Raw genomic sequence first — 15,952 nt, 5'->3', positions numbered from 1 at the left:
GACAATGAAGATAGACGTGGACTCTGGCCCCAAACAGCTGTGAGCTCTTGGGCTGACTGCCCACAGCCACCGTTTCCTCTGGTGTCAAACAAGGGTAAGTAAGATCGCCTACCGCACTGAACAGTGAAGAGGGAAAGAGATCACATCAATGTCTTTGAAGGGCCTAGTACGGTGCCTGCCTTGCCTTAGGCACCTTTAAACCTTGGGCACAACCACCTCTCCCCTCAGGGACCCCGGAAAAAACCCCCCAAGCCTGCAGACAGCACCTCGCTCCCTGTTCCCTCCATGGAACCCTTCCAGCCCACACTCCCCATCTCCTCCCTCCCACAGGGGCAGAGCTTTACCTCCTCAGGTGTAAAGGTAGCTCCTCAGCTCAGGTAGCTCGCCCTTCCACCTTCTCAGGAACTCTGCTCCAGAATGTCCCCTGGAGAGCGGATAATTACGCATTCTACTTTTTCTCCCCTCTCCTTCGGCTGAGGCTGATCCCTTCCCTTAAGCACTAAACACATTCTGGTTTCTTGCTTTAGAAAAGAAAGGAAACTTCTTTGACTCCACCTCCAGACAGTCCTATCTTTTACTTCCCCTTCAAGGCCACTTTCAAAAAGAGTTGTTTGCACTGCCTGTGGCTGGGTCCTCACCTCCCACTCACTCCTCCTCTTACTTTAATGCTGCTTTTAACTCCACCAACCCGCAGAAATGGTGGTCAGTAAATGACCAGTGACTTCCCCACCGCCCCTGTCAATGCCCCCCCCCCCGTCCTTATCACCCCAGCCTCATTCCCAGCTCCCCAGGGGGCCAGGGTCCCCCAGGGTGACTCCCTTTGGATAACTGCCCGAGACTGACACCCTTGTCTCCCGGCTCACCTCCCCCAGGATCCTCTGTCAGTTTCTCTTTCTCGGACAATTCCCCAACTGTTGGTCTCTCTCGGGACCCACTAATCGTCTCCTTTCTTCTTTTCTTCAACCTTCTTTCCCTCGGTAAGTCCGTCCACTCTCACGGCATCCGTCAACACGGTGATCACACTTCTCACTTCTCAATTTGCCCTACACGGTTCTGGCTTACCAGCCCCCTGCCCCGTTCACCCCGCGCAGCTCTTAAGGGCACCCCTCCCCCGACCAAAAAAAGTCCCACTTCGGATGGAAACAAATTATTCGGTCTCCTTATCAATCACCATTTGTATGCAGATGACTCCTGAATTGTGGCAAAGCCCAGCGGCTCGGAGGGGGGCCCCCGGAGTCAGCCCCCTGGGTTTACATCCGGTTGCACTGCTTGCTCGCCTCTGCGACCCCAGGCAGCTTAAGTAAAATTTTTTTGCACTTCAGAGCCCTCATCAACAAAACGAGAACAATGTTATGAATTGAGGGTTACTTGAACAAAGCCATTAGCGTGAGGTCTGCCGCATTTTTAAGTGCTCAACGAATTTAGCCAGCCCAAACTTTTCTCCTGAGTTCCAGACCTATTCAGGTGAGTAGAATAAAGTTCCCAGGGGGCGGGGAGGGAGAGGGGGCAAGAAGGAACCGTCTGCGTGGGCCTCTTATCACTTTCAAATTCTCTAGACGCCCATTTATCCTACCATCAAACTGTGGGTGAATTCCTGAGATAATTCTCTTGTGACCTTTGGACAATCTTCCTAAAGGTAAAAACCGATCATCTGTGGGAATGGCGGCGGCGTATTCTTGCTTCCCGTTTTCCGAGAGCTGCTGTTATCATTTATGGGGCAACAGTGGTTGGGGAGAACCAGGTGGAAATAACCTCTGTTTCTGAAATGCTTGTATCAAGGGATTTTTTATGGTTCATGACCGCGGCTGCTTCCACTATTCCTGAAAAATCTCAAAATCCTTGAATGAGAGCCTGGATGGGGAACAGTTCAACTATTTCCTGGCATTAAAAGAATGAGATGTAATTCTTGAGGATAGGCTTTAGGGAGGAGGATGTTGCAATCTATTTTGGGAAGCTGAGCCCAGTGACCAATTTCACCTCTGTTTTCTTAGATTTTATGATGAACTTTTTTTTTTTTTTTTAACTTTCCATTAATTACTCTTAATTCTTAAAGAAGTGTGTCTTCACTTTGAAAGACTTCTAAAATGGTCTGTTAGGTTGTGTTTGCTTACCTAAAAGGTGATCATCTAGGGTTTTGACTTTACTGCCTCCACTTTCATTTGGTATGCTAGCCTAACTCCCAGCATTTTGTAATGAGAAACTTTGTTTTTTAAACTAGTAGATGACCCTTCATCCTTTGCAGCTCCCCAACCCCTGTGGATGAGCTTTGGAGCCCGTGCATCCCCAGAGAGCTTTTTCTCATCTCTTCGTCTTTGCTCTGTGGCTTAGCGTCCATGTCCCCTAGCCCCTTCCTCTACTGAAATTCTGTTTCTGCCTTAAGATCCAGCTTGAATGCAGGTCTGTCTGAAAGTCTTTTTCTCCCTAGAGAAATCTGATTCTAATGGTGACCCACCTTAGAGAGCACTTGGTTCTAGTTTGTACTATGATTAACCATCCATGTGTCCTCCGAACCCGGTATAGCCTAGTCCTGGATGGCAGAGGTGGGTCTCACCCATCCTGCTATCCCTTGCGGCCCAATGCCTTCCGCATACTGGTTAGTATTCACTGAGCAGTTAACTATGTTCAAGTCTTCTCTCTGCCCACAACCTGGTGAGGTAGAAACTCTTATATTCTCCATTGTATGGAGAAGGAAACGGAGGCTTGGAGAGGTTATGTACATCACCCAGGGCTGTCCAGCCAGCGAATGACAGAACTGGTCTGTCGTTGCCAATGAATCTTCTGATGGATGAGATCAGCTTCAGATATTGTTTTGTTTCTTTAGGAGGAAATATGGCTCCACAGCCTGAGCTTTTAACCCCAGCCGTAAATATTAGTGGAGATGGAGAGGAAAAAATAGTCTTATCTAGAAAAAAAATATTTGCATCTCGTTTTCCTTTTCATTCTCTGTTGAAAAACAAAACAAAGCCATGTTTTTGTACACAGCTTTAAGTTTTTCCTTTGAGGAGACAGAGCGGAGATGAAGTTAACTTTAGGTGCGCTCGGATCACTGATAGTTAACTGTTCCTCCTTGTGAGTCCATGGAAAAGTCAGTGCTGCGCTAAAGCTCTCTTTGTGCCTCAGGTTTTTTAGACTTAGGCAGACTACTCCAGATCCTAACCGGTGGTTGAACAGAAAGTTCCCACGGTTTGAAAGGAAGGGGGAGGGGGAAGCCAGTGATGACGAAGTTGCTTTCAACTGATGTACAGGTTGGATTCTGAAAATTCTGTCTCTAGGAATGGCCACAAAAGCCAACTGAAGGGGGGATTTGAACGTGAGGCCGAGTCGGCAGGCTGGGGGTTCGCTATGTCCAGAGCTCGCTTTATCTCTGTGAGAGATGCTCACTTCAGCTTTTAGGAGAAATGGCCTCCAGTGCTTATCCAGTGCTTTAAGAGCAAAAGCTCTTAAAATGGAGATTCTTTTATTATTGCTGTTATTCTTGTTAACAATGTAGTATCTGAATGCAATAGTGCTTCTATGAGGAAAAAAAGGGTTTGAATTTGAAAAGGGAATTCTAAGAGTCAGTCTCTGTCTGCCTTCTCCCTCCTCATACTATGTTGTAGAAAGTTCTTGGAAGGCCTGACTGAGTTCCCACTGCTCTGGGTGCTGGCAGCAGGACTGAGGATTTTGCCCGTTCCGAACGCTATGGCTTGGAACCAGAAGAGGGGCAAGATCCAAGGGGTGAGAATTTCAGGTGGAGAAAGGAATGTCTGCACTCAGTCTGACACTGGCTTTTCCCCAGTCATGTTTTCTTCCCTTCAGCAGAAGTTTGGACCCCTGAGCTGCTTTTCCTACTGTCACATTCAGCCATGCTCTCAACTTCTCCCCTGTCCCTTCTAACAAAATCAGGTCAGCAGCCTGGAACTGCCTACCTTAGGGTTCATTGTGGAAATCAGACGAGATGCTCTGTAAACTTTATAAATGTTAATCATTGTTATTCTGAGCCACCTTAGCACGTCTGAGGGATGGGTTTCACTAGTTAAGAGAGCTTTCCGGTTGAATGGAGGCCTTAGTTTATTATTTAGAAACGCTAATTTCACCTGTTATTCTGTAATGTTTAGTATCCACATCACCCCGTGTGCTCCATGTTTCAGTTATCTCTTCACTCCTCCTAAGAACCCTGTGACATCGGTATTATCTTTTTCTCCTTTTTACACACCCGAAAAATTGTTTGGAAGGTTGAATCATCAGCCCAAGGTCATCTGTTTTATAAAAAGCAGAGCTGGGAGTCAAGACTGACGCCAAGCCTCTGTGGTCAACCACAACCTACAAGATTGCATAGACAACAGATGCTTCTTGTCCTTTCTCTTGTTCACAACTGTCTGTCTCTCTTTACTGTACATTTTCAGAGATAGAGTATTTTATCAGTCACGAATCCTTCTCCTTACAAAATAACACTTGTCTTGTTCCGGCTGTCCAGTTAAGTGGGGGTAGGGTGAAGGGGTTAGGTTGGTGATTCCGCTCTAGAATAAGTGCCCAAGAAGGGAGGAGCCTAAGAAAGGCTGCTCAGAAATATGAAATTAATGCTTAAAATCAAATGGGAAAACTGCAGAGTACTTACTCATTAAAGTAACTGGTGATAAAAGTGTACCTCTCAGTTGACTCTAGATCTCTTCCCTGGACAGATTCCTTTGTCCGCTGTCGATCCGAGGGCCAGGTTTGGAGAGCCCAGAGCCCCGGCTGCTAGGCAGATAAGTTCACCTCTGCGTGCTGCTAGTTTCGCAAGCCAGCGGCTGGGGAGAAGATGCCATTTCCGGTGGTATCTGAGGCAAATGACACGAGTCAGCATTTACTTCTTTGCATTAGGAAGCGGAAGACTAATGACCAAAGCTTGAAGATATGACCCATGTGAAAACACAAAGTGTCAAGTAAACCCCAAATGTAGCATTTTCCTGGAATCTGGGGCTGAGCTGGTTTTCATTTCACATTTCTCAGTAATTTGGGCGTAGTTTATATGGACTCTTAAACTTCGTTCTGTTTTAACAATTCAAGACCCTGGGCTCTTCCTACCTTGTGTGTGTTCCCCCTTGAGAAAGCAGAGTGGGGAAGGAGAGAAAGATGGGCGGGGAGGGCAGAGAAAGAGGAAATGAGAGAAGGGAAATGAGGAAATGATGAGAAGGTTGCCCCCTTTTCTAATTAATTTTTCATAGTAATAATCCTGCACTTTTGTGTGCTGCATTGGTTTACATGGGCGCTTTCAAATCCTTTCCCTTGACCCTCCAAGGCCATGTGGAGGAGCAGCCCAGGCAACGGCCACAGAGGATGACAGGACCCAGTGAGCTCATAACCTGGCAGACACACAAGGACCTGCTGATCCCCCCCCTCTTCCACAGGGGTTTGGGGAAACCCCCAGGGAACTGGAGCGGCCGGGGGGAGGGGGCGGGGTCTTGCCCTGGGTTAAGATAAGCGCCTGGCTTTGTTTTCTGGGGTCTGAAAGGACATGATTTGGAGGCCAAGAAATACCCCCTTCCTACAAATACCAAGATGAAAGCGAAGGAGGGAAAGAATCAGAAGAAAGGAAAAATGAAGAAATGAAGTTTTTCCCCAAACTGTGAACCGTCTATGGTGTTTTCAACACTTCAGGACTGAGCATTTCCTCACCAAGTAATAAACTCCAAAACAGTTCAGAAATTCACGCCCTCTGCACTTAGTTTTTGTTTGTTTATTTGTTTGTTTTTTAATACTGTGCTGTTTGGGTCAACCGGCCTATAAAAGCAGCCCAGCTGCCCCTTCTTGAGAAATGTCGTTTCACATTACTTTGTTGAATACTTAGTGTGTGGCTCACGAATTCCACCCATCACACATTGTTTTTATTCTCTCACCAGTAACCATAAATGAGGTTATTTTGCATTTTTTTCCCATGGTTTTTCATACACTCGTTACGTGTCTCAAGGCAAGGCTGCATCTAGAACCCAATGACTTCATTCGGTGACTTCAGCATTTTAAAATTCAGAGCCGTGTATTACATAACTGAAAATTGGCCATTATTTGATTCTAGAAATGAAGTTTCAAATCTCTGCAGTTCTCCGGGTTCCAGCTCGGCTGCGCCTCTTGAGCGTGAAGGGCCTTGTGAGGTCTTAGGGGAAGATGATCAGAATTGGTGTAATTCTAAGACCAAAGAGCAGCGGATCTGGAATGATGCAGATGATAATCTTGCTTATCCTCTTTGCATTTAAAATAAAATTGTCTGAGACCAAACAGCAGATCTTCCACCGATTTTCTTACTTCTAGGAACTTATTACGGTACGTGGAGGCAGTATACTCTGCTACTCTTCGGGTCCCATTTCGTGTTCCGTCGCTCCGTGAGCTGGCTTGCTTCCTTTGCCACCTAAGGTCGTCCCCTAAATGATAAGGAATACAGATGTTTGTAGAAGGTTTTACACTTAGAATCTCACAAGAGACCCCGCTTATCAAGTCAGGCAAGCTCTAATCATTAATCTTTCCCATTGCAGATGGTGGAACTGAGGCCCGGAGCAAACCCAAAAGACTTTGCCTTGACTGAGTGCTCAGGGCCTGGGTACACTTAGGGCTGTGGGATGGGACCGTGGGGTAGGACCGTCGGGTGTGTCCGCTTCACTGCCCTCTGGGTGGGAGGACAGACAGGGCACACTGCCATTGTTATTTTGCTTATTTTCAGAAGGTCCTTAATCCTTATGGCACAGAACTTCAAAAGGTACAGGTCGTATGAGTGACAGGTCCTTTCTCTTTATTTGTTCCCAATCCCTCATTTGTCCTTCCAGAGGTGATGCGGTCATGAGCTTCTCGTCTGTTCTATCGATCACCTGTAGCTCTCGGGAGTATTTTGTTCTTCCTTTCTTCTTAAGGAGTCAACTTCCCTTTTTATTGCAGGCAGATGTCTGGAAAGAAGGATACGAACGCCTCTTGGAACAGATGTTAACCTGCAGAAAGTCTTGGGTAAACGGGTCATCCAGGTTGGTCCGAATATCCAGATGCTTGAAACGTTACAGAAAACACGTGGCTCACGACAGGCTGTGCAAAGGGGTTAGGTGAAGTTCATGCCTAGGGGCATGGCCCTCAGAACTGACGGTATTGCTTAAACCTTGATATGGATTTGAGATACGGTGACTGCTTATCTTTTGATGGTGTGAATTGAAGCCGGAGCTATGAAGCTGTGAATACAGGAGCTTTGGGGCCACACAGACTTGGGTTTGGTAACGAATTTTGTGGTTAATGGCTGCATGATGTTGGTAGTCACCAGTTTTGTGGCTTGATTTTTCTCGTCGGCAAAATAATGACAGTAACAATCACTACCTAGATGCAAGGGTTAAATGAGAAGATAGACCCAGAGTGCCAGGTATATAGTAATGTATGATAATATATGTCCAGATCACTATCTGGCCCATCCACTAGTTCTTTCATTCAGTAAGTAAGTAATTGTGGTAGACGCTGTTCTAGGTGCTAGAGATACAGCTGTGAATAACATATTTAAAACAAAACAAAACAAAACAAAACAAAAAGCCTTAGCCCTAAGGAGTTGACATTTGGTTGGGGAAGTCAGACAACTGAAAAATAAATAAATAAATAAGTAAGTAAAAGAAAATGTTAGGTAGAAGAGGAACATGATTGTTGGATGGGGAGGATGCAGGGGCTGGGGGTTGGAATTTTAAATGGGGTAGTGACGGGGTTTGAGACCCACTACCCCAGAATACAGCACCACAGCATGCCCAATATTTTAAGCCAAAGGGGCTTCTGAAATGGCAGGTGCTAGAATGACCCTGGAGCCTCTCCTGAGGCAGGTCACAAGGCCCTCCTCTAACCCTGAAGAAAGTGGCGGTGTTCTTATCTCCAAAGACACCAGGACTCAGAGAGGAATCCAAACAAACAGGCTTTGTTAAGTTCCCCCAGTTTATAACCTTTAGCTGGTACCATCTGTCTTACCGGTCTTCATCAAACCCAGAGTGGAAAACACTCAGGCTTAACCTTGCTTTGTGTCTTCATTTCTGTTTCCGTCCTTCCTAAGATTTATTTATTTATTTGAGAGAGAGAGAGAGCGCAAGAAAACGGGACACAGGGGAGAGAGGGAGAGAGAAGCAACTTCCCCACAGAGCCCCACAGATCAAGCCCGGTGTGGGGCTTGATCTCACGACCCTGAGATCATGATCTGAGCTGAAATTAAGAGTCAGCTTAACCGACTAAGCCACCCAGGCATCCCTCTTCTGGCTAATATGTATGCTTTTCTGTAGTCAATCTGTCTTTTGTTACAGAGACCCAGCTGAGAACCTCGAAGGGATAAAAGTCCCTTTGCCATTTGAGCAAAATCCAGAGGGAGGAGGTGGAAGTACCATATAGGAATCTGGGGGAAGGAAGCTCTGAACAGAGAGAACAATGAAGAGGTGAGTATGACTAGCGTAGAGTGAACAAGAGAGGCAGACACAGGAGATGGAGTCAGAGAAAAAAGAGAAGTAGGTCGGGGACCATTGAAAAGACTTGGGCTTTTACCCTGGGAGTCATTGTGAGGGGTTTGGGCAGAAAATTCCCACCATCTACTACAGACTGTGTGGAGCAGGAGTGAAAGCCAAGAGACTATTTCGGAGGTTAGTGAATAATACAAGGGTTGAGGCTTGAACCAGAGTGACGCAGCTGAGAAATGAGAAGCTGTCAGTTTTCCGGGCCCATTTTGAAAATAGAGGTGGTAGAATTTCTCTGTGGAGAGAAGAGGGGGTATGAGAAAAAGGGGGGAAGGCAAGTCTAGCTCTGTAGTTTTGGGCCTGAACAACAGGAAGGATGAAGTTGCCATTTACTCAGATGGAGAACATTTAGGAGAAACAGGTTTGGGAGGTGGAAGACAAGAGTTTGATTTGGGGCTTGTTACATTTGAGATTCCTTATATACATCTACACTGAGATGTTGAATGGGGATTTCGATATACGGGTCTGGAGTTGGAGGGAGTGGGCCAGGCTGGAGGTATCCGTTTGGCTTGGATACTGTCACCGGTGGAGAAGGTGAAGCTAGGGAGGAAAAGGGGTTTGAAAACTGAAACCTACAGTAGAGGAAGAACTCATACAGGAGCCTGAGAAGGAAGAGTCAGTGAAGCAGGAAGAAAAAGAGGAGAGTGGGAGGTTCTGGAAGCCGAGGGGGAAGAGTGTTTCAAGGGAGGACTCAAGACACATTGTGTCTGAGATAGTTGCTAAGTCAAATAAGATATTCAACGATTGGTTGTGGAGAACACTGGTGACCTTGGCTGAGTGGTAGGGACAAAGGCTGCTTTGAGCGCTTAAGAAAGACTGAGAGGGGAATCAGAGAAGGGGTTTCACTGTAAATAAAGGGAAGTAGAAAATAAGAAGTTAGCCAGAAAGTGTGGGAGCCCAGGGCAGGATGCCCCAAAATATGCCACAATGGTATAAGGATTATTTTTAATGAACGTTATGTAAGAAACAGCCTGTATAACAAAAACAGCCTGACCGTCCAAGGTCTCTAGAAAGGAGGTTATAAATCTCCCATGTGAAAGGTACCCTCCCGACACCGGGATGCGGGGGAGACGACCTTATCATCAGAGGCAGGGAATTCAGGGCCGAAGAAGCCTCCATAAACAAACCTTGTTACTTTTGCTAATTTACCACCCCAGCCCAAATTCTGTTTAGATTCCTTGCTAATTGATGGTCCCAACCTAAGTTTTCTTTGTCCTCCCAGTTCCTCCTAAACTTATGTTCCTTTGTCTAGACTGTATAAAAGCTGCCTACCTTGGTACTTCTTAGGTCCCATATCTACGAGACCTCTGTGCATATGAATTTTTTTTTTTTTTGCCCTGTTAATCTGTTTCATGTTAATTTAATTCTCATATCACCCAGAAGACTCTTGAAGGACAGAGGACACTTTTTCTTCCTCCACAAGGGGGAAGGGAGGTTAAGAGAATTTTATTTTCTTTTAAGATGGGAACAAGAATAGTATGTTGGTAGGCTTAAAGGAATAAGTAAGTAATTGGGAAAGTAAGTAAGTAATTGGGAAAACCAGGTGATGCAGAAGCAATGCTGGTGAAAGGGTTGGGATCTAGTGCCCAAGAGGAGGGGTTGGCCTTGGCTAGGAGCACACAGGGGGGAAAAGGCTGGGTACCGGGGCCTGAGGCTGCTGTCTGAGTAGGTGTGAGCTTGCAGGTTTTCCTGACTGCTATGTTCCCAGTGAAATAGGTACAAAGTCAAGGTCACCAGCTGAAAGTGAACCTGAGGCAGGTGTTCCTACAGGTAACTAGAGGTTTGATGATGGAGGAAAAGGTATGAAATCATCATCCGGGAGATGAAGGGGGCTGTAACAACAGAGCACCATGGAGGCCCACTGCAGGCTGGGAGCCCCTGTTCCGACTGGGAGTGTTCGACATGGACTGGTTTTCTCTGATCTGTTTTAGCCCCATGGGATGCCCATAGCAGAGTAGGCAAAATTGCATTTAGTCAGGCCTACGGTTTTGCCTTTTGTTGCCCATTAATGTATGTTAATATGCCCTTACAAATTTATAATGTATTTTAAACTATGATTATTTAAAAGCAAACCCATAAAAGACAAATATTTTAGACATTAAAAAATACTATAAGTATCGGGATAAAAATGATATTCCTTTAATAGTAACAACTCTTTTGGTAGTTCCAGCCACAGATTAGTTTAGGCTGATCTTTATATGAGCTGATATCACTTAATTCGTATTTTCTATTTCCAGGAACATTGTTATTTTTCTTATCTCCTTGGAATGGAGTGCTTCAAGCAGGCCAGAAATCAACCTACGAAAAATGTACTTAGAATATACTCATTTCAGCAAACTGCTGTGTGTTTATGTTCAAATGTATGAGTGGCTACCTTAAAAAAGCATCAAATTTGGCAAATCACAAAACTGTGTGTTTCCTTTGTACTATTTGAAACAGTCTGCACATTCTTGATAATTTCCCTTCAAAGCACTTACTTTTAGCCTTTTCAAACACACATGAATCATTTGTTTCTATTGAGGTACGAAGTCTTCTCTGATAGTAAACTAAGAATCTTGAGACTGAATTAAAACCTGTCGTGAGTTCAATTTAGTGGCTGAATTCAGTTCTGCACGGAGTCCGTACATGCACACTTCGGTGTTGTTGAGGAGTGAGGCTGGAGTTAAAGAGTTTGGGAAGCTGGAGGTTGAGAAGAGCCAAATTAGTGGTTTCACGGGGATGGATGGAATGAGAGGTGAATTTATAGAAGAGCCCATTATGTCAGGACTTTTTAAAATTTTCTATAGACTTTCTTAGAATTCGTGTGTTTTATGCAGTTTCTCTCTTCTGCTCTATAAACACTATAGCTTAGTGGTTCAGAGCATGGCCTTTGCAGGCAGAAAATGTGAGTTCAAGTCTGAAATGTGCAAGCTGTGTGGTTTTGGGAAAGTTACTTAACTTCTCTGGCCCAAATCCTGCAGGGCAGATTCTGAATATGTAAAGTGCTAAGCAGAGTGGTTGGCACTTAGTAAATGTTCAGTTTATTCTAGAAATTAGTATACATATATCCATGCTTCAGTTACATAAAAATAGGCTTTACTGAATAAAATGTAAACCTGACAAGGATCCCATTTGCTGGCGCAGCTCTGTGGACCAATGTGGCCCTGTCCCTGCCAGAACAGACTTGGCAAGTGGGTAAGATGACAGGGTCTTGGGCCAAGAGAGGTTCCAGGAGGTCTAGCAACTGCCCGGATCCCAGCTAGGCTACCCACTGAGCTTGGACTAAGGATCAGGCCTCCTGAGTCTCAGGCTCCTCATCCCAGAGCCACAGTTCATAAATTTCGGTGGGGGACAAGGAAGGTACAAAAAAAGGTAGAATGATTTAATATCCTAGGAGAATTTTTAAAAAGTTATCTTTGAGGGGTGCCTGGGTGACACAGTGGGTTAAACTTCTGCCTTCAGCTCAGGTCATGATCTCAGGGTCCTGGGATCGAGCCCTGAATTGGGCTCTCTGCTCAGCAGGGAGCCTGCTTCCCCCGCCCCCCACCTGCCTCTCTGCCTCTCTGTCAAAAAAAAAAAAAAAAAAAAAAATCACGTTATCTTTAAAATGTCTTTTCCTTCAAGTTGTCATAATGGAGGGGGCTATCCACAATACTGTCAATTAAAAAAAAATCTGGGTATTTCAGAAAATGCATGCTTTTAAGTACATTATAAATTAATTCTAACAGTGCTTATACTACTCTTCCCTGAATCAAAATGCTAACTTGTATTGAAAATGCTTCTGTATCTGAATGGTGGGATTGTGGATGCAGTAATTTTCTTTATTTTCAAAGCTATCTGAAATTTGGGCATGCTACATTAATAAAGAAAACGTTCCGATATTTTCAGAGATATTAACTGCTAGATTGCTGAACATGAGGAAGGCCGACATTGCTTCATATTTTTGATGCATGCTAATTTTCCTTTCTTCCCTCACTGGATAAACTCTGGCTGAGGGCCAGAGTTTCATTTCAGAGTTTCATTGCTTGGTCCAGAGGAGGAAGGAAGAGCGGGGCCAGGCACAGTGCTTGGTCAAGCAAGACACGGTCTCTGTGTTCAGGAGGTCACAGTTAAGTGAGGAAAAAATGGAAGCTGATGATTACAATTCATTGCTGGAAATGCAATTATGGCCTTATGTGAGGTTATCACTTCTATTACTGAAAAGGGTTTTTAAAAATGTCACTAAAGGGATGCCTGGGTGGCTCAGCCGGTTAAGTGTCTGTCTGCCTTCAGCTCAAGTCATGATCCTGGATCCAGCACCCTGTTGGGCTCCTTGCTCAGTGGGGAGCCGCTTCTCCCTCTCCCTCCCCTCTCTTGTGTTCTCTCTTTCACTTTCTCAAATAAATAAATAAAATCTTTAAAAAAAAATAAAAATTTTGGGGCTCCTGGGTGGCTCAGTAGGTTAAAGCTTCTGCCTTCGGCTCAGGTCGTGATCTCAGTGTCCTGGGATCGAGTCCTGCATTGGGCTCTCTGCTCGGCAGGGACCCTGCTTCCCGCCCCCCCACCCCCGCCTGCCTCTCTGTCTATTTGCAATCTTTGTCAAATAAATAAATAAAATCTTTAAAAATAAATAAAAATTTTACTGAAAATATGAAAATGACTGAAAATAGCACTGGGAAAAGGATTTCTGGTCAAACTCTTTACAAACGAATATTTTTTTTTAAATTTTTATTTTTTATAAACATATATTTTTATCCCCAGGGGTACAGGTCTGTGAATCACAAGGTTTACACACTTCACAGCACTCACCAAAGCACATACCCTCCCCAATGTCCATAATCCCACCCCCTTCTCCCAACCCCCCTCCCCCCAGCAACCCTCAGTTACAAACGAATATTTTTGCTTTAGAATTACAATGATTATTCCAAATTGTTTATTTTATATCAGTTGTATATCACTATTCCATTCTACCAGTAAAAGAGCAGACCTTTTAAATAGTTTTCCAAGTTACCATTTACAAAGCCCTCCTTTCTTTCTCCTTTAGGACATTCTTTTTCTTTTTTTATTAAAGATTTTTTTTTAAGATTTTTATTTATTTGACACACAGAAAAATCACAAGTAGGCAGAGAGGCAGGCAGAGAGAGAGGGGGAAGCAGGCTCTCAGCTGAGCAGAGAGCACGATGTGGGACTTGATTCCAGGACCCCGAGATCATGACCTGAGCCGAAGGCATAGTTAGCCCACTGAGCCACCCAGGTGCCCTTTCTTAATATTTTATAGTTGGAGCTCTGAAATATATTCAAACAAATAAAAATGGAGAATAAAGGGGTACCTGGGTGGCTCAGTCTGTTAAGTGTCTGTTGATTTTGGCTCAGGTCATGATCTCAGGGTCTGGGGCATCAAGCCCCACATCCAGCTCCTGCTGAGCATGGAACCTGCTCAAGGATCTTCCTTATTCCTTTCCCTCTGCCCCTCCTACTGCTCATGCTCTCTCTCACATGCTCTCTAAAATAAATAAATAAATCTTTAAAAAATGGAGAACTATCAATCACTCACTTCTCCGAATCTGATGTTTACCAGTTTCACTGACTCCTGACTGTAAATCTTCGAGCCCTATGTCAATATCCTATTTTCTTAGTCATGATTTCTGGGTGTTGCTTAACTGTAGACTCAGTCACCTTATATATTTGTATGAGAACAAAAGTCTTTATTTTTTATATATGCATTTACTCTTGGTGATGCATGGTAGTTAAATCATGGGGCAGTTTTAAAATGCATGACAAAAATAGCTAAGAAGAAAGAAATGCCTCTTTGTTCCCGGATGAATAAACTCGGTGACGACATAAAGATCCAATTTAAAGTAAATTCTAAACTGATTATATTACTCCTCAAGCTTGTGCCTCCTCTTAGTAAGTGAAGTCAGTATTTACCTAATTGCTCCATAATAGAAATTGCAAGATCATCTGGGATTCCTTCCTTGCCTTCATCCATCAGGAGTAAAGGAGATTCTCCTCTCTGGACCACTCTGTCACCAGTCCACTTCTCCCCCTACAGCCGGCTGCCTTAGTTCAAATCTGAAATCTGGCTGTGGCTTCCTAATTTATCTTTCCACATGTGTTCTTTTCTTCCTCTGTCCCATTCTCTAACCTGCAGTCTTTGCTCTTTCTAAGATGTGTATCTTACCATTTCATTTCCCTTTCAGAAGCTGAATTCAACCTACTACATCATGTCAGGCTTTTTCTGAAAATACTCAGACTCCTGTCTTTCCTAATCAGGTGTATTCGTCAAAGACCTACAGAGCATTCCCTCAGTGAGGTCTGAAGATCCCAACTGACAAGGCATCTGGGTTCCCTTAGGTTCACAAAGAGAAACCACAGATACATCCTGAGTGTGTCATTCTTAACACATACCGAGTAGATCATCAACTGAGTACTCAGAATGTTAATAATTTGTATTAACTCATTTTATGGAATCAGCAACCATAATTACTCAGGTCAACTACTGGGCGTCTCCTTTACATTCCACACATGCATGTCCATTAGTTGTTACTTTTTAAACAGCCCTGCAGGGTGTCCGCCCAGGCTGGTTAGCTCGGATGTGTCAATTTGTAGTTCAGCCCTCCTCAGCCTACCCCTAACCTCTGCCCTCCCCCCCAAGTTGGGCACTTCACACCTCCCGGTGGGGGCTGCTTCCATGGCTACAGGGGGCCACGGAGGGAATAGTGACATACAGGAGAATTAGAATATTGTGGCCAAGGTGAGCAGACTGTGTAATTATGCCCTGTACAGGAACAGAGGCTGTCGCAGAGCACACAGCACCAAATTTACCACCTAACATGTCACTGCTTTGGTTTCAGGAGTACATTTGGTAACAGCAGGTTCAGAAGCCCTTGACCTTGGGTGCCTGTGCAGGTGCAGGACCCCGGGAAGATTTCTTACACCTCATTTATATACAATTTTATTCTGATTTTTTACGCTCCGCAGGAAAAACAAACAACAAAATGTAGGGTGTTATACAGAGAGCTGTGTGAGCCCACGGTCTGAAGCAGAAACGGTCTCGAAGAGCTTACTTAACCACAGACTTCAATTTTAGGAGGAAATAGGCAAAGAAAACATCTGAGACCTTGTCTGTCACATGCTTAGTTTGTTAAAGAAAACTGGAGAGCGAGCTTATTATTTCTTCAAATGGGAAAGTCCCAAAGGGTGTGGGGGAGATGCTAAAATGTGTTCTCTGGGTGAGTTCTCAGGGGATGTCTTAAGAATAGGTGACAGGGTTAATGGCCAGGGACTAGGACCCAGCTCGCAGGGCTGAGACAGATTCTTTACGTTGTGGGTGTGTCTGATGAAGGAGGCACTCTTACCAGCAAATGCAAGGAAGAATTTCTTACTGTCCTATCCTTTCATTGCTTGGTCCAGAGGAGGAAGGAAGAGCAGTCAGGGGGATGCCACACTGTCACCTGTGAGAAAAAGGGAGCTGGGAGCTCCCCTTGGCCACTTGCTCCTGTGCGGGGTCATCGTCATCTATCTGGAGA

General features: G+C 44.7%; 1 protein-coding gene across 2 annotated transcripts in view; it reads right to left on the bottom strand.

The window, feature by feature from the left end:
* Window positions 1-15,952, bottom strand: part of PCED1B (PC-esterase domain containing 1B) — a 39,191-nt gene that overhangs the window by 8,112 nt on the left and 15,127 nt on the right. The window contains exon 3 of one of the 2 annotated variants that reach the window (XM_032347981.1): window positions 4,598-4,799. The gene's annotated coding sequence lies outside the window, so the exon portion shown is untranslated. Of the gene's footprint in view, window positions 1-344; window positions 425-4,597; window positions 4,800-15,952 lie in introns of those variants that run through there. The other variant, XM_032347980.1, reaches the window with a different exon arrangement.

Source organism: Mustela erminea, chromosome 6, assembly GCF_009829155.1.
Source record: "Mustela erminea isolate mMusErm1 chromosome 6, mMusErm1.Pri, whole genome shotgun sequence".
NCBI lineage: Eukaryota > Metazoa > Chordata > Mammalia > Carnivora > Mustelidae > Mustela > Mustela erminea.
This window is presented reverse-complemented; position numbering and strand designations above follow the sequence as displayed.